Source organism: Heterocephalus glaber, unplaced genomic scaffold (assembly GCF_053883595.1).
Source record: "Heterocephalus glaber isolate CG9 unplaced genomic scaffold, H.glaber_assembly_v1.0 deba00001497, whole genome shotgun sequence".
Taxonomy (NCBI): domain Eukaryota; kingdom Metazoa; phylum Chordata; class Mammalia; order Rodentia; family Bathyergidae; genus Heterocephalus; species Heterocephalus glaber.
Window position 1 is genome coordinate 74099121 of NW_028258320.1, and position 18548 is coordinate 74117668.

An 18548-nucleotide genomic window follows, 5' to 3' on the forward strand; every position below is an offset into this window, starting at 1 on the left:
TTAGGCTTAGGGTTAGGGATAGGATTAGGGTTAGGGTTAGGTTTAGGGTTAGGAGTCAGTTGAGGTTTAGAGTTCCAATTCATATACCTGACATGCGGAGTGTGGGTATGATTGTTAGGATTAGGGTTCTTTTCCTAAGGGTCATGAATAGTGGGGAAATAGCGGTACCTGTGGATGAGTTATGACTTATTGTTCATGTAGGGTTAGGGCTAGGGTTAGGGTTGGGGTCAGTTTGATCGATAGCATTGAAATTGAAATGCCGGTGTGTTGCATTGTGGTTTGGAAAGTTAGTATTAGCGTAATTTTTTGGGTAGGGGAAGGGGTAATGTTACCTATCAAGCACCTGGGTATTGTGATTTGGTCTTGCGCCTTAGGGTTAGGGTTAGGGTTAGGACGAGGTTAAGGTTTAGGGTTCCAATTCATGTACCTGACGTTTGGAGTGTGGGTATGATTGTTAGGGTTAGGGTTCTTGTTTTCCTAAGGGTCATGGATAGTGCCGAAATAGCAGTACCTGAGGATGACTTATAGTTCGGGTAGGGTCAGGGCTAGGGTTAGGGTTAGCGTCAGAGTGATAGATAGCATTGAAATTGAAATGCCTGTGTGTTCCATTGTGGGTTGGACAGTTAGTGTTAGCGTCATTTTGTGGGTAGGGCAAGGGATAATGTTACAGGTCAAGCACCTGGGTATTGTGATTTGGTCTTGTGCCTTAGGGTTAGGGTTAGGGTTAGGAGGAGGTTTAGGTTTAGGGTTCCAATTCATGTGCCTGAAGTTTGGAGTGTGGGTATGATTGTTAGGGTTAGGGTTCTTGTTTTCCTACGGGTCACGGATAGTGCAGAAATAGCAGTACCTGAGGATGACTTATTGTGCGTGTAGGGTTCGGGCTAGGGTTCGGGCTAGGGTTAGGGTTAGGGTCAGGGTGATAGATTACATTGAAATTTATATGCCTGTGTCTTCCAATGTGGGTTGGAGAGTTAGTATTAGCGTAAGTTCGTGGAGATGGGGAGGGATCATGCAAAATGTCAAGCACCTGGGAAATGCAATTTGGTCCTGCGCCTTAGGGTTAGGGTTAGGGTTAGCAGTTGGTTTAGGTTTAGGGTTCCAATTCCTATAGCCGACGTTTGGAGTGTGGGTATGATTGTTAGGGTTAGGGTTCTTCTTCTCGTAAGGTTCATGAAAAGTGGGGAATTAGCGGTACCTGAGGATGACTTATTGTTCGGGTAGGGCTGGGGCTAGGGTTAGGGTAAGGGTCAGGGTGATAGATAGCATTGAAATTGAAATGCCTGTGTCTTCCAGTGTGGGTTGGAAAGGTAGTATTGGTGTAAGTTCCTGGGGAGCGGGAGGGATAATGGCAAATGTCAAGCACCTGGGTATTGTGATTTGGTCCTGCGCCTTAGGGTTAGGGTTAGTCTGAGGAGTAAGTTTAGGTTCAGGGTTCCAATTCATGTACCTGATGTTTGGAGTGCGGGTGTGATTGTTATGGTTAGGGTTCTTGTTTTCCTAAGGGTCATGCATAGTGCAGAAATAGCAGTAACTGAGGATGACTTATTGTTCGGGTAGGGTTAGGGCTAGGGTTAGGGTTCGGGTCCGGGTGATAGGTAGCATTGAAATTTAAATGCCTGTGCCTTCTAGGGTGGGTTGGAAAGTTCGTATTAGCGTAATTTGATGGGGAACGGGAGGGATAATGTCAAATGTCAAGCTCCTGGGTTTTGTGATTTGGTCCTGAGCCTTAGGGTTAGGGTTAGGCTTAGGGTTAGGGATAGGATTAGGGTTAGGGTTAGGTTTAGGGTTAGGAGTCAGTTGAGGTTTAGAGTTCCAATTCATATACCTGACATGCGGAGTGTGGGTATGATTGTTAGGATTAGGGTTCTTTTCCTAAGGGTCATGAATAGTGGGGAAATAGCGGTACCTGTGGATGACTTATTGTTCATGTAGGGTTAGGGCTAGGGTTAGGGTTGGGGTCAGTTTGATCGATAGCATTGAAATTGAAATGCCGGTGTGTTGCATTGTGGTTTGGAAAGTTAGTATTAGCGTAATTTTTTGGGTAGGGGAAGGGGTAATGTTACCTATCAAGCACCTGGGTATTGTGATTTGGTCTTGCGCCTTAGGGTTAGGGTTAGGGTTAGGACGAGGTTAAGGTTTAGGGTTCCAATTCATGTACCTGACGTTTGGAGTGTGGGTATGATTGTTAGGGTTAGGGTTCTTGTTTTCCTAAGGGTCATGGATAGTGCCGAAATAGCAGTACCTGAGGATGACTTATAGTTCGGGTAGGGTCAGGGCTAGGGTTAGGGTTAGCGTCAGAGTGATAGATAGCATTGAAATTGAAATGCCTGTGTGTTCCATTGTGGGTTGGACAGTTAGTGTTAGCGTCATTTTGTGGGTAGGGCAAGGGATAATGTTACAGGTCAAGCACCTGGGTATTGTGATTTGGTCTTGTGCCTTAGGGTTAGGGTTAGGGTTAGGAGGAGGTTTAGGTTTAGGGTTCCAATTCATGTGCCTGAAGTTTGGAGTGTGGGTATGATTGTTAGGGTTAGGGTTCTTGTTTTCCTACGGGTCACGGATAGTGCAGAAATAGCAGTACCTGAGGATGACTTATTGTGCGTGTAGGGTTCGGGCTAGGGTTCGGGCTAGGGTTAGGGTTAGGGTCAGGGTGATAGATTACATTGAAATTTATATGCCTGTGTCTTCCAATGTGGGTTGGAGAGTTAGTATTAGCGTAAGTTCGTGGAGATGGGGAGGGATCATGCAAAATGTCAAGCACCTGGGAAATGCAATTTGGTCCTGCGCCTTAGGGTTAGGGTTAGGGTTAGCAGTTGGTTTAGGTTTAGGGTTCCAATTCCTATAGCCGACGTTTGGAGTGTGGGTATGATTGTTAGGGTTAGGGTTCTTCTTCTCGTAAGGTTCATGAAAAGTGGGGAATTAGCGGTACCTGAGGATGACTTATTGTTCGGGTAGGGCTGGGGCTAGGGTTAGGGTAAGGGTCAGGGTGATAGATAGCATTGAAATTGAAATGCCTGTGTCTTCCAGTGTGGGTTGGAAAGGTAGTATTGGTGTAAGTTCCTGGGGAGCGGGAGGGATAATGGCAAATGTCAAGCACCTGGGTATTGTGATTTGGTCCTGCGCCTTAGGGTTAGGGTTAGTCTGAGGAGTAAGTTTAGGTTCAGGGTTCCAATTCATGTACCTGATGTTTGGAGTGCGGGTGTGATTGTTATGGTTAGGGTTCTTGTTTTCCTAAGGGTCATGCATAGTGCAGAAATAGCAGTAACTGAGGATGACTTATTGTTCGGGTAGGGTTAGGGCTAGGGTTAGGGTTCGGGTCCGGGTGATAGGTAGCATTGAAATTTAAATGCCTGTGCCTTCTAGGGTGGGTTGGAAAGTTCGTATTAGCGTAATTTGATGGGGAACGGGAGGGATAATGTCAAATGTCAAGCTCCTGGGTTTTGTGATTTGGTCCTGAGCCTTAGGGTTAGGGTTAGGCTTAGGGTTAGGGATAGGATTAGGGTTAGGGTTAGGTTTAGGGTTAGGAGTCAGTTGAGGTTTAGAGTTCCAATTCATATACCTGACATGCGGAGTGTGGGTATGATTGTTAGGATTAGGGTTCTTTTCCTAAGGGTCATGAATAGTGGGGAAATAGCGGTACCTGTGGATGAGTTATGACTTATTGTTCATGTAGGGTTAGGGCTAGGGTTAGGGTTGGGGTCAGTTTGATCGATAGCATTGAAATTGAAATGCCGGTGTGTTGCATTGTGGTTTGGAAAGTTAGTATTAGCGTAATTTTTTGGGTAGGGGAAGGGGTAATGTTACCTATCAAGCACCTGGGTATTGTGATTTGGTCTTGCGCCTTAGGGTTAGGGTTAGGGTTAGGACGAGGTTAAGGTTTAGGGTTCCAATTCATGTACCTGACGTTTGGAGTGTGGGTATGATTGTTAGGGTTAGGGTTCTTGTTTTCCTAAGGGTCATGGATAGTGCCGAAATAGCAGTACCTGAGGATGACTTATAGTTCGGGTAGGGTCAGGGCTAGGGTTAGGGTTAGCGTCAGAGTGATAGATAGCATTGAAATTGAAATGCCTGTGTGTTCCATTGTGGGTTGGACAGTTAGTGTTAGCGTCATTTTGTGGGTAGGGCAAGGGATAATGTTACAGGTCAAGCACCTGGGTATTGTGATTTGGTCTTGTGCCTTAGGGTTAGGGTTAGGGTTAGGAGGAGGTTTAGGTTTAGGGTTCCAATTCATGTGCCTGAAGTTTGGAGTGTGGGTATGATTGTTAGGGTTAGGGTTCTTGTTTTCCTACGGGTCACGGATAGTGCAGAAATAGCAGTACCTGAGGATGACTTATTGTGCGTGTAGGGTTCGGGCTAGGGTTCGGGCTAGGGTTAGGGTTAGGGTCAGGGTGATAGATTACATTGAAATTTATATGCCTGTGTCTTCCAATGTGGGTTGGAGAGTTAGTATTAGCGTAAGTTCGTGGAGATGGGGAGGGATCATGCAAAATGTCAAGCACCTGGGAAATGCAATTTGGTCCTGCGCCTTAGGGTTAGGGTTAGGGTTAGCAGTTGGTTTAGGTTTAGGGTTCCAATTCCTATAGCCGACGTTTGGAGTGTGGGTATGATTGTTAGGGTTAGGGTTCTTCTTCTCGTAAGGTTCATGAAAAGTGGGGAATTAGCGGTACCTGAGGATGACTTATTGTTCGGGTAGGGCTGGGGCTAGGGTTAGGGTAAGGGTCAGGGTGATAGATAGCATTGAAATTGAAATGCCTGTGTCTTCCAGTGTGGGTTGGAAAGGTAGTATTGGTGTAAGTTCCTGGGGAGCGGGAGGGATAATGGCAAATGTCAAGCACCTGGGTATTGTGATTTGGTCCTGCGCCTTAGGGTTAGGGTTAGTCTGAGGAGTAAGTTTAGGTTCAGGGTTCCAATTCATGTACCTGATGTTTGGAGTGCGGGTGTGATTGTTATGGTTAGGGTTCTTGTTTTCCTAAGGGTCATGCATAGTGCAGAAATAGCAGTAACTGAGGATGACTTATTGTTCGGGTAGGGTTAGGGCTAGGGTTAGGGTTCGGGTCCGGGTGATAGGTAGCATTGAAATTTAAATGCCTGTGCCTTCTAGGGTGGGTTGGAAAGTTCGTATTAGCGTAATTTGATGGGGAACGGGAGGGATAATGTCAAATGTCAAGCTCCTGGGTTTTGTGATTTGGTCCTGAGCCTTAGGGTTAGGGTTAGGCTTAGGGTTAGGGATAGGATTAGGGTTAGGGTTAGGTTTAGGGTTAGGAGTCAGTTGAGGTTTAGAGTTCCAATTCATATACCTGACATGCGGAGTGTGGGTATGATTGTTAGGATTAGGGTTCTTTTCCTAAGGGTCATGAATAGTGGGGAAATAGCGGTACCTGTGGATGACTTATTGTTCATGTAGGGTTAGGGCTAGGGTTAGGGTTGGGGTCAGTTTGATCGATAGCATTGAAATTGAAATGCCGGTGTGTTGCATTGTGGTTTGGAAAGTTAGTATTAGCGTAATTTTTTGGGTAGGGGAAGGGGTAATGTTACCTATCAAGCACCTGGGTATTGTGATTTGGTCTTGCGCCTTAGGGTTAGGGTTAGGGTTAGGACGAGGTTAAGGTTTAGGGTTCCAATTCATGTACCTGACGTTTGGAGTGTGGGTATGATTGTTAGGGTTAGGGTTCTTGTTTTCCTAAGGGTCATGGATAGTGCCGAAATAGCAGTACCTGAGGATGACTTATAGTTCGGGTAGGGTCAGGGCTAGGGTTAGGGTTAGCGTCAGAGTGATAGATAGCATTGAAATTGAAATGCCTGTGTGTTCCATTGTGGGTTGGACAGTTAGTGTTAGCGTCATTTTGTGGGTAGGGCAAGGGATAATGTTACAGGTCAAGCACCTGGGTATTGTGATTTGGTCTTGTGCCTTAGGGTTAGGGTTAGGGTTAGGAGGAGGTTTAGGTTTAGGGTTCCAATTCATGTGCCTGAAGTTTGGAGTGTGGGTATGATTGTTAGGGTTAGGGTTCTTGTTTTCCTACGGGTCACGGATAGTGCAGAAATAGCAGTACCTGAGGATGACTTATTGTGCGTGTAGGGTTCGGGCTAGGGTTCGGGCTAGGGTTAGGGTTAGGGTCAGGGTGATAGATTACATTGAAATTTATATGCCTGTGTCTTCCAATGTGGGTTGGAGAGTTAGTATTAGCGTAAGTTCGTGGAGATGGGGAGGGATCATGCAAAATGTCAAGCACCTGGGAAATGCAATTTGGTCCTGCGCCTTAGGGTTAGGGTTAGGGTTAGCAGTTGGTTTAGGTTTAGGGTTCCAATTCCTATAGCCGACGTTTGGAGTGTGGGTATGATTGTTAGGGTTAGGGTTCTTCTTCTCGTAAGGTTCATGAAAAGTGGGGAATTAGCGGTACCTGAGGATGACTTATTGTTCGGGTAGGGCTGGGGCTAGGGTTAGGGTAAGGGTCAGGGTGATAGATAGCATTGAAATTGAAATGCCTGTGTCTTCCAGTGTGGGTTGGAAAGGTAGTATTGGTGTAAGTTCCTGGGGAGCGGGAGGGATAATGGCAAATGTCAAGCACCTGGGTATTGTGATTTGGTCCTGCGCCTTAGGGTTAGGGTTAGTCTGAGGAGTAAGTTTAGGTTCAGGGTTCCAATTCATGTACCTGATGTTTGGAGTGCGGGTGTGATTGTTATGGTTAGGGTTCTTGTTTTCCTAAGGGTCATGCATAGTGCAGAAATAGCAGTAACTGAGGATGACTTATTGTTCGGGTAGGGTTAGGGCTAGGGTTAGGGTTCGGGTCCGGGTGATAGGTAGCATTGAAATTTAAATGCCTGTGCCTTCTAGGGTGGGTTGGAAAGTTCGTATTAGCGTAATTTGATGGGGAACGGGAGGGATAATGTCAAATGTCAAGCTCCTGGGTTTTGTGATTTGGTCCTGAGCCTTAGGGTTAGGGTTAGGCTTAGGGTTAGGGATAGGATTAGGGTTAGGGTTAGGTTTAGGGTTAGGAGTCAGTTGAGGTTTAGAGTTCCAATTCATATACCTGACATGCGGAGTGTGGGTATGATTGTTAGGATTAGGGTTCTTTTCCTAAGGGTCATGAATAGTGGGGAAATAGCGGTACCTGTGGATGAGTTATGACTTATTGTTCATGTAGGGTTAGGGCTAGGGTTAGGGTTGGGGTCAGTTTGATCGATAGCATTGAAATTGAAATGCCGGTGTGTTGCATTGTGGTTTGGAAAGTTAGTATTAGCGTAATTTTTTGGGTAGGGGAAGGGGTAATGTTACCTATCAAGCACCTGGGTATTGTGATTTGGTCTTGCGCCTTAGGGTTAGGGTTAGGGTTAGGACGAGGTTAAGGTTTAGGGTTCCAATTCATGTACCTGACGTTTGGAGTGTGGGTATGATTGTTAGGGTTAGGGTTCTTGTTTTCCTAAGGGTCATGGATAGTGCCGAAATAGCAGTACCTGAGGATGACTTATAGTTCGGGTAGGGTCAGGGCTAGGGTTAGGGTTAGCGTCAGAGTGATAGATAGCATTGAAATTGAAATGCCTGTGTGTTCCATTGTGGGTTGGACAGTTAGTGTTAGCGTCATTTTGTGGGTAGGGCAAGGGATAATGTTACAGGTCAAGCACCTGGGTATTGTGATTTGGTCTTGTGCCTTAGGGTTAGGGTTAGGGTTAGGAGGAGGTTTAGGTTTAGGGTTCCAATTCATGTGCCTGAAGTTTGGAGTGTGGGTATGATTGTTAGGGTTAGGGTTCTTGTTTTCCTACGGGTCACGGATAGTGCAGAAATAGCAGTACCTGAGGATGACTTATTGTGCGTGTAGGGTTCGGGCTAGGGTTCGGGCTAGGGTTAGGGTTAGGGTCAGGGTGATAGATTACATTGAAATTTATATGCCTGTGTCTTCCAATGTGGGTTGGAGAGTTAGTATTAGCGTAAGTTCGTGGAGATGGGGAGGGATCATGCAAAATGTCAAGCACCTGGGAAATGCAATTTGGTCCTGCGCCTTAGGGTTAGGGTTAGGGTTAGCAGTTGGTTTAGGTTTAGGGTTCCAATTCCTATAGCCGACGTTTGGAGTGTGGGTATGATTGTTAGGGTTAGGGTTCTTCTTCTCGTAAGGTTCATGAAAAGTGGGGAATTAGCGGTACCTGAGGATGACTTATTGTTCGGGTAGGGCTGGGGCTAGGGTTAGGGTAAGGGTCAGGGTGATAGATAGCATTGAAATTGAAATGCCTGTGTCTTCCAGTGTGGGTTGGAAAGGTAGTATTGGTGTAAGTTCCTGGGGAGCGGGAGGGATAATGGCAAATGTCAAGCACCTGGGTATTGTGATTTGGTCCTGCGCCTTAGGGTTAGGGTTAGTCTGAGGAGTAAGTTTAGGTTCAGGGTTCCAATTCATGTACCTGATGTTTGGAGTGCGGGTGTGATTGTTAGGGTTAGGGTTCTTGTTTTCCTAAGGGTCATGCATAGTGCAGAAATAGCAGTAACTGAGGATGACTTATTGTTCGGGTAGGGTTAGGGCTAGGGTTAGGGTTCGGGTCCGGGTGATAGGTAGCATTGAAATTTAAATGCCTGTGCCTTCTAGGGTGGGTTGGAAAGTTCGTATTAGCGTAATTTGATGGGGAACGGGAGGGATAATGTCAAATGTCAAGCTCCTGGGTTTTGTGATTTGGTCCTGAGCCTTAGGGTTAGGGTTAGGCTTAGGGTTAGGGATAGGATTAGGGTTAGGGTTAGGTTTAGGGTTAGGAGTCAGTTGAGGTTTAGAGTTCCAATTCATATACCTGACATGCGGAGTGTGGGTATGATTGTTAGGATTAGGGTTCTTTTCCTAAGGGTCATGAATAGTGGGGAAATAGCGGTACCTGTGGATGACTTATTGTTCATGTAGGGTTAGGGCTAGGGTTAGGGTTGGGGTCAGTTTGATCGATAGCATTGAAATTGAAATGCCGGTGTGTTGCATTGTGGTTTGGAAAGTTAGTATTAGCGTAATTTTTTGGGTAGGGGAAGGGGTAATGTTACCTATCAAGCACCTGGGTATTGTGATTTGGTCTTGCGCCTTAGGGTTAGGGTTAGGGTTAGGACGAGGTTAAGGTTTAGGGTTCCAATTCATGTACCTGACGTTTGGAGTGTGGGTATGATTGTTAGGGTTAGGGTTCTTGTTTTCCTAAGGGTCATGGATAGTGCCGAAATAGCAGTACCTGAGGATGACTTATAGTTCGGGTAGGGTCAGGGCTAGGGTTAGGGTTAGCGTCAGAGTGATAGATAGCATTGAAATTGAAATGCCTGTGTGTTCCATTGTGGGTTGGACAGTTAGTGTTAGCGTCATTTTGTGGGTAGGGCAAGGGATAATGTTACAGGTCAAGCACCTGGGTATTGTGATTTGGTCTTGTGCCTTAGGGTTAGGGTTAGGGTTAGGAGGAGGTTTAGGTTTAGGGTTCCAATTCATGTGCCTGAAGTTTGGAGTGTGGGTATGATTGTTAGGGTTAGGGTTCTTGTTTTCCTACGGGTCACGGATAGTGCAGAAATAGCAGTACCTGAGGATGACTTATTGTGCGTGTAGGGTTCGGGCTAGGGTTCGGGCTAGGGTTAGGGTTAGGGTCAGGGTGATAGATTACATTGAAATTTATATGCCTGTGTCTTCCAATGTGGGTTGGAGAGTTAGTATTAGCGTAAGTTCGTGGAGATGGGGAGGGATCATGCAAAATGTCAAGCACCTGGGAAATGCAATTTGGTCCTGCGCCTTAGGGTTAGGGTTAGGGTTAGCAGTTGGTTTAGGTTTAGGGTTCCAATTCCTATAGCCGACGTTTGGAGTGTGGGTATGATTGTTAGGGTTAGGGTTCTTCTTCTCGTAAGGTTCATGAAAAGTGGGGAATTAGCGGTACCTGAGGATGACTTATTGTTCGGGTAGGGCTGGGGCTAGGGTTAGGGTAAGGGTCAGGGTGATAGATAGCATTGAAATTGAAATGCCTGTGTCTTCCAGTGTGGGTTGGAAAGGTAGTATTGGTGTAAGTTCCTGGGGAGCGGGAGGGATAATGGCAAATGTCAAGCACCTGGGTATTGTGATTTGGTCCTGCGCCTTAGGGTTAGGGTTAGTCTGAGGAGTAAGTTTAGGTTCAGGGTTCCAATTCATGTACCTGATGTTTGGAGTGCGGGTGTGATTGTTAGGGTTAGGGTTCTTGTTTTCCTAAGGGTCATGCATAGTGCAGAAATAGCAGTAACTGAGGATGACTTATTGTTCGGGTAGGGTTAGGGCTAGGGTTAGGGTTCGGGTCCGGGTGATAGGTAGCATTGAAATTTAAATGCCTGTGCCTTCTAGGGTGGGTTGGAAAGTTCGTATTAGCGTAATTTGATGGGGAACGGGAGGGATAATGTCAAATGTCAAGCTCCTGGGTTTTGTGATTTGGTCCTGAGCCTTAGGGTTAGGGTTAGGCTTAGGGTTAGGGATAGGATTAGGGTTAGGGTTAGGTTTAGGGTTAGGAGTCAGTTGAGGTTTAGAGTTCCAATTCATATACCTGACATGCGGAGTGTGGGTATGATTGTTAGGATTAGGGTTCTTTTCCTAAGGGTCATGAATAGTGGGGAAATAGCGGTACCTGTGGATGACTTATTGTTCATGTAGGGTTAGGGCTAGGGTTAGGGTTGGGGTCAGTTTGATCGATAGCATTGAAATTGAAATGCCGGTGTGTTGCATTGTGGTTTGGAAAGTTAGTATTAGCGTAATTTTTTGGGTAGGGGAAGGGGTAATGTTACCTATCAAGCACCTGGGTATTGTGATTTGGTCTTGCGCCTTAGGGTTAGGGTTAGGGTTAGGACGAGGTTAAGGTTTAGGGTTCCAATTCATGTACCTGACGTTTGGAGTGTGGGTATGATTGTTAGGGTTAGGGTTCTTGTTTTCCTAAGGGTCATGGATAGTGCCGAAATAGCAGTACCTGAGGATGACTTATAGTTCGGGTAGGGTCAGGGCTAGGGTTAGGGTTAGCGTCAGAGTGATAGATAGCATTGAAATTGAAATGCCTGTGTGTTCCATTGTGGGTTGGACAGTTAGTGTTAGCGTCATTTTGTGGGTAGGGCAAGGGATAATGTTACAGGTCAAGCACCTGGGTATTGTGATTTGGTCTTGTGCCTTAGGGTTAGGGTTAGGGTTAGGAGGAGGTTTAGGTTTAGGGTTCCAATTCATGTGCCTGAAGTTTGGAGTGTGGGTATGATTGTTAGGGTTAGGGTTCTTGTTTTCCTACGGGTCACGGATAGTGCAGAAATAGCAGTACCTGAGGATGACTTATTGTGCGTGTAGGGTTCGGGCTAGGGTTCGGGCTAGGGTTAGGGTTAGGGTCAGGGTGATAGATTACATTGAAATTTATATGCCTGTGTCTTCCAATGTGGGTTGGAGAGTTAGTATTAGCGTAAGTTCGTGGAGATGGGAGGGATCATGCAAAATGTCAAGCACCTGGGAAATGCAATTTGGTCCTGCGCCTTAGGGTTAGGGTTAGGGTTAGCAGTTGGTTTAGGGTTAGGGTTCCAATTCCTATAGCCAACGTTTGGAGTGTGGGTATGATTGTTAGGGTTAGGGTTCTTCTTCTCGTAAGGTTCATGAAAAGTGGGGAATTAGCGGTACCTGAGGATGACTTATTGTTCGGGTAGGGCTGGGGCTAGGGTTAGGGTAAGGGTCAGGGTGATAGATAGCATTGAAATTGAAATGCCTGTGTGTTCCATTGTGGGTTGGACAGTTAGTGTTAGCGTCATTTTGTGGGTAGGGCAAGGGATAATGTTACAGGTCAAGCACCTGGGTATTGTGATTTGGTCTTGTGCCTTAGGGTTAGGGTTAGGGTTAGGAGGAGGTTTAGGTTTAGGGTTCCAATTCATGTGCCTGAAGTTTGGAGTGTGGGTATGATTGTTAGGGTTAGGGTTCTTGTTTTCCTACGGGTCACGGATAGTGCAGAAATAGCAGTACCTGAGGATGACTTATTGTGCGTGTAGGGTTCGGGCTAGGGTTCGGGCTAGGGTTAGGGTTAGGGTCAGGGTGATAGATTACATTGAAATTTATATGCCTGTGTCTTCCAATGTGGGTTGGAGAGTTAGTATTAGCGTAAGTTCGTGGAGATGGGGAGGGATCATGCAAAATGTCAAGCACCTGGGAAATGCAATTTGGTCCTGCGCCTTAGGGTTAGGGTTAGGGTTAGCAGTTGGTTTAGGTTTAGGGTTCCAATTCCTATAGCCGACGTTTGGAGTGTGGGTATGATTGTTAGGGTTAGGGTTCTTCTTCTCGTAAGGTTCATGAAAAGTGGGGAATTAGCGGTACCTGAGGATGACTTATTGTTCGGGTAGGGCTGGGGCTAGGGTTAGGGTAAGGGTCAGGGTGATAGATAGCATTGAAATTGAAATGCCTGTGTCTTCCAGTGTGGGTTGGAAAGGTAGTATTGGTGTAAGTTCCTGGGGAGCGGGAGGGATAATGGCAAATGTCAAGCACCTGGGTATTGTGATTTGGTCCTGCGCCTTAGGGTTAGGGTTAGTCTGAGGAGTAAGTTTAGGTTCAGGGTTCCAATTCATGTACCTGATGTTTGGAGTGCGGGTGTGATTGTTATGGTTAGGGTTCTTGTTTTCCTAAGGGTCATGCATAGTGCAGAAATAGCAGTAACTGAGGATGACTTATTGTTCGGGTAGGGTTAGGGCTAGGGTTAGGGTTCGGGTCCAGGTGATAGGTAGCATTGAAATTTAAATGCCTGTGCCTTCTAGGGTGGGTTGGAAAGTTCGTATTAGTGTAATTTGATGGGGAACGGGAGGGATAATGTCAAATGTCAAGCTCCTGGGTTTTGTGATTTGGTCCTGAGCCTTAGGGTTAGGGTTAGGCTTAGGGTTAGGGATAGGATTAGGGTTAGGGTTAGGTTTAGGGTTAGGAGTCAGTTGAGGTTTAGAGTTCCAATTCATATACCTGACATGCGGAGTGTGGGTATGATTGTTAGGATTAGGGTTCTTTTCCTAAGGGTCATGAATAGTGGGGAAATAGCGGTACCTGTGGATGACTTATTGTTCATGTAGGGTTAGGGCTAGGGTTAGGGTTGGGGTCAGTTTGATCGATAGCATTGAAATTGAAATGCCGGTGTGTTGCATTGTGGTTTGGAAAGTTAGTATTAGCGTAATTTTTTGGGTAGGGGAAGGGGTAATGTTACCTATCAAGCACCTGGGTATTGTGATTTGGTCTTGCGCCTTAGGGTTAGGGTTAGGGTTAGGACGAGGTTAAGGTTTAGGGTTCCAATTCATGTACCTGACGTTTGGAGTGTGGGTATGATTGTTAGGGTTAGGGTTCTTGTTTTCCTAAGGGTCATGGATAGTGCCGAAATAGCAGTACCTGAGGATGACTTATAGTTCGGGTAGGGTCAGGGCTAGGGTTAGGGTTAGCGTCAGAGTGATAGATAGCATTGAAATTGAAATGCCTGTGTGTTCCATTGTGGGTTGGACAGTTAGTGTTAGCGTCATTTTGTGGGTAGGGCAAGGGATAATGTTACAGGTCAAGCACCTGGGTATTGTGATTTGGTCTTGTGCCTTAGGGTTAGGGTTAGGGTTAGGAGGAGGTTTAGGTTTAGGGTTCCAATTCATGTGCCTGAAGTTTGGAGTGTGGGTATGATTGTTAGGGTTAGGGTTCTTGTTTTCCTACGGGTCACGGATAGTGCAGAAATAGCAGTACCTGAGGATGACTTATTGTGCGTGTAGGGTTCGGGCTAGGGTTCGGGCTAGGGTTAGGGTTAGGGTCAGGGTGATAGATTACATTGAAATTTATATGCCTGTGTCTTCCAATGTGGGTTGGAGAGTTAGTATTAGCGTAAGTTCGTGGAGATGGGGAGGGATCATGCAAAATGTCAAGCACCTGGGAAATGCAATTTGGTCCTGCGCCTTAGGGTTAGGGTTAGGGTTAGCAGTTGGTTTAGGTTTAGGGTTCCAATTCCTATAGCCGACGTTTGGAGTGTGGGTATGATTGTTAGGGTTAGGGTTCTTCTTCTCGTAAGGTTCATGAAAAGTGGGGAATTAGCGGTACCTGAGGATGACTTATTGTTCGGGTAGGGCTGGGGCTAGGGTTAGGGTAAGGGTCAGGGTGATAGATAGCATTGAAATTGAAATGCCTGTGTCTTCCAGTGTGGGTTGGAAAGGTAGTATTGGTGTAAGTTCCTGGGGAGCGGGAGGGATAATGGCAAATGTCAAGCACCTGGGTATTGTGATTTGGTCCTGCGCCTTAGGGTTAGGGTTAGTCTGAGGAGTAAGTTTAGGTTCAGGGTTCCAATTCATGTACCTGATGTTTGGAGTGCGGGTGTGATTGTTATGGTTAGGGTTCTTGTTTTCCTAAGGGTCATGCATAGTGCAGAAATAGCAGTAACTGAGGATGACTTATTGTTCGGGTAGGGTTAGGGCTAGGGTTAGGGTTCGGGTCCGGGTGATAGGTAGCATTGAAATTTAAATGCCTGTGCCTTCTAGGGTGGGTTGGAAAGTTCGTATTAGCGTAATTTGATGGGGAACGGGAGGGATAATGTCAAATGTCAAGCTCCTGGGTTTTGTGATTTGGTCCTGAGCCTTAGGGTTAGGGTTAGGCTTAGGGTTAGGGATAGGATTAGGGTTAGGGTTAGGTTTAGGGTTAGGAGTCAGTTGAGGTTTAGAGTTCCAATTCATATACCTGACATGCGGAGTGTGGGTATGATTGTTAGGATTAGGGTTCTTTTCCTAAGGGTCATGAATAGTGGGGAAATAGCGGTACCTGTGGATGAGTTATGACTTATTGTTCATGTAGGGTTAGGGCTAGGGTTAGGGTTGGGGTCAGTTTGATCGATAGCATTGAAATTGAAATGCCGGTGTGTTGCATTGTGGTTTGGAAAGTTAGTATTAGCGTAATTTTTTGGGTAGGGGAAGGGGTAATGTTACCTATCAAGCACCTGGGTATTGTGATTTGGTCTTGCGCCTTAGGGTTAGGGTTAGGGTTAGGACGAGGTTAAGGTTTAGGGTTCCAATTCATGTACCTGACGTTTGGAGTGTGGGTATGATTGTTAGGGTTAGGGTTCTTGTTTTCCTAAGGGTCATGGATAGTGCCGAAATAGCAGTACCTGAGGATGACTTATAGTTCGGGTAGGGTCAGGGCTAGGGTTAGGGTTAGCGTCAGAGTGATAGATAGCATTGAAATTGAAATGCCTGTGTGTTCCATTGTGGGTTGGACAGTTAGTGTTAGCGTCATTTTGTGGGTAGGGCAAGGGATAATGTTACAGGTCAAGCACCTGGGTATTGTGATTTGGTCTTGTGCCTTAGGGTTAGGGTTAGGGTTAGGAGGAGGTTTAGGTTTAGGGTTCCAATTCATGTGCCTGAAGTTTGGAGTGTGGGTATGATTGTTAGGGTTAGGGTTCTTGTTTTCCTACGGGTCACGGATAGTGCAGAAATAGCAGTACCTGAGGATGACTTATTGTGCGTGTAGGGTTCGGGCTAGGGTTCGGGCTAGGGTTAGGGTTAGGGTCAGGGTGATAGATTACATTGAAATTTATATGCCTGTGTCTTCCAATGTGGGTTGGAGAGTTAGTATTAGCGTAAGTTCGTGGAGATGGGGAGGGATCATGCAAAATGTCAAGCACCTGGGAAATGCAATTTGGTCCTGCGCCTTAGGGTTAGGGTTAGGGTTAGCAGTTGGTTTAGGTTTAGGGTTCCAATTCCTATAGCCGACGTTTGGAGTGTGGGTATGATTGTTAGGGTTAGGGTTCTTCTTCTCGTAAGGTTCATGAAAAGTGGGGAATTAGCGGTACCTGAGGATGACTTATTGTTCGGGTAGGGCTGGGGCTAGGGTTAGGGTAAGGGTCAGGGTGATAGATAGCATTGAAATTGAAATGCCTGTGTCTTCCAGTGTGGGTTGGAAAGGTAGTATTGGTGTAAGTTCCTGGGGAGCGGGAGGGATAATGGCAAATGTCAAGCACCTGGGTATTGTGATTTGGTCCTGCGCCTTAGGGTTAGGGTTAGTCTGAGGAGTAAGTTTAGGTTCAGGGTTCCAATTCATGTACCTGATGTTTGGAGTGCGGGTGTGATTGTTATGGTTAGGGTTCTTGTTTTCCTAAGGGTCATGCATAGTGCAGAAATAGCAGTAACTGAGGATGACTTATTGTTCGGGTAGGGTTAGGGCTAGGGTTAGGGTTCGGGTCCGGGTGATAGGTAGCATTGAAATTTAAATGCCTGTGCCTTCTAGGGTGGGTTGGAAAGTTCGTATTAGCGTAATTTGATGGGGAACGGGAGGGATAATGTCAAATGTCAAGCTCCTGGGTTTTGTGATTTGGTCCTGAGCCTTAGGGTTAGGGTTAGGCTTAGGGTTAGGGATAGGATTAGGGTTAGGGTTAGGTTTAGGGTTAGGAGTCAGTTGAGGTTTAGAGTTCCAATTCATATACCTGACATGCGGAGTGTGGGTATGATTGTTAGGATTAGGGTTCTTTTCCTAAGGGTCATGAATAGTGGGGAAATAGCGGTACCTGTGGATGAGTTATGACTTATTGTTCATGTAGGGTTAGGGCTAGGGTTAGGGTTGGGGTCAGTTTGATCGATAGCATTGAAATTGAAATGCCGGTGTGTTGCATTGTGGTTTGGAAAGTTAGTATTAGCGTAATTTTTTGGGTAGGGGAAGGGGTAATGTTACCTATCAAGCACCTGGGTATTGTGATTTGGTCTTGCGCCTTAGGGTTAGGGTTAGGGTTAGGACGAGGTTAAGGTTTAGGGTTCCAATTCATGTACCTGACGTTTGGAGTGTGGGTATGATTGTTAGGGTTAGGGTTCTTGTTTTCCTAAGGGTCATGGATAGTGCCGAAATAGCAGTACCTGAGGATGACTTATAGTTCGGGTAGGGTCAGGGCTAGGGTTAGGGTTAGCGTCAGAGTGATAGATAGCATTGAAATTGAAATGCCTGTGTGTTCCATTGTGGGTTGGACAGTTAGTGTTAGCGTCATTTTGTGGGTAGGGCAAGGGATAATGTTACAGGTCAAGCACCTGGGTATTGTGATTTGGTCTTGTGCCTTAGGGTTAGGGTTAGGGTTAGGAGGAGGTTTAGGTTTAGGGTTCCAATTCATGTGCCTGAAGTTTGGAGTGTGGGTATGATTGTTAGGGTTAGGGTTCTTGTTTTCCTACGGGTCACGGATAGTGCAGAAATAGCAGTACCTGAGGATGACTTATTGTGCGTGTAGGGTTCGGGCTAGGGTTCGGGCTAGGGTTAGGGTTAGGGTCAGGGTGATAGATTACATTGAAATTTATATGCCTGTGTCTTCCAATGTGGGTTGGAGAGTTAGTATTAGCGTAAGTTCGTGGAGATGGGGAGGGATCATGCAAAATGTCAAGCACCTGGGAAATGCAATTTGGTCCTGCGCCTTAGGGTTAGGGTTAGGGTTAGCAGTTGGTTTAGGTTTAGGGTTCCAATTCCTATAGCCGACGTTTGGAGTGTGGGTATGATTGTTAGGGTTAGGGTTCTTCTTCTCGTAAGGTTCATGAAAAGTGGGGAATTAGCGGTACCTGAGGATGACTTATTGTTCGGGTAGGGCTGGGGCTAGGGTTAGGGTAAGGGTCAGGGTGATAGATAGCATTGAAATTGAAATGCCTGTGTCTTCCAGTGTGGGTTGGAAAGGTAGTATTGGTGTAAGTTCCTGGGGAGCGGGAGGGATAATGGCAAATGTCAAGCACCTGGGTATTGTGATTTGGTCCTGCGCCTTAGGGTTAGGGTTAGTCTGAGGAGTAAGTTTAGGTTCAGGGTTCCAATTCATGTACCTGATGTTTGGAGTGCGGGTGTGATTGTTATGGTTAGGGTTCTTGTTTTCCTAAGGGTCATGCATAGTGCAGAAATAGCAGTAACTGAGGATGACTTATTGTTCGGGTAGGGTTAGGGCTAGGGTTAGGGTTCGGGTCCGGGTGATAGGTAGCATTGAAATTTAAATGCCTGTGCCTTCTAGGGTGGGTTGGAAAGTTCGTATTAGCGTAATTTGATGGGGAACGGGAGGGATAATGTCAAATGTCAAGCTCCTGGGTTTTGTGATTTGGTCCTGAGCCTTAGGGTTAGGGTTAGGCTTAGGGTTAGGGATAGGATTAGGGTTAGGGTTAGGTTTAGGGTTAGGAGTCAGTTGAGGTTTAGAGTTCCAATTCATATACCTGACATGCGGAGTGTGGGTATGATTGTTAGGATTAGGGTTCTTTTCCTAAGGGTCATGAATAGTGGGGAAATAGCGGTACCTGTGGATGACTTATTGTTCATGTAGGGTTAGGGCTAGGGTTAGGGTTGGGGTCAGTTTGATCGATAGCATTGAAATTGAAATGCCGGTGTGTTGCATTGTGGTTTGGAAAGTTAGTATTAGCGTAATTTTTTGGGTAGGGGAAGGGGTAATGTTACCTATCAAGCACCTGGGTATTGTGATTTGGTCTTGCGCCTTAGGGTTAGGGTTAGGGTTAGGACGAGGTTAAGGTTTAGGGTTCCAATTCATGTACCTGACGTTTGGAGTGTGGGTATGATTGTTAGGGTTAGGGTTCTTGTTTTCCTAAGGGTCATGGATAGTGCCGAAATAGCAGTACCTGAGGATGACTTATA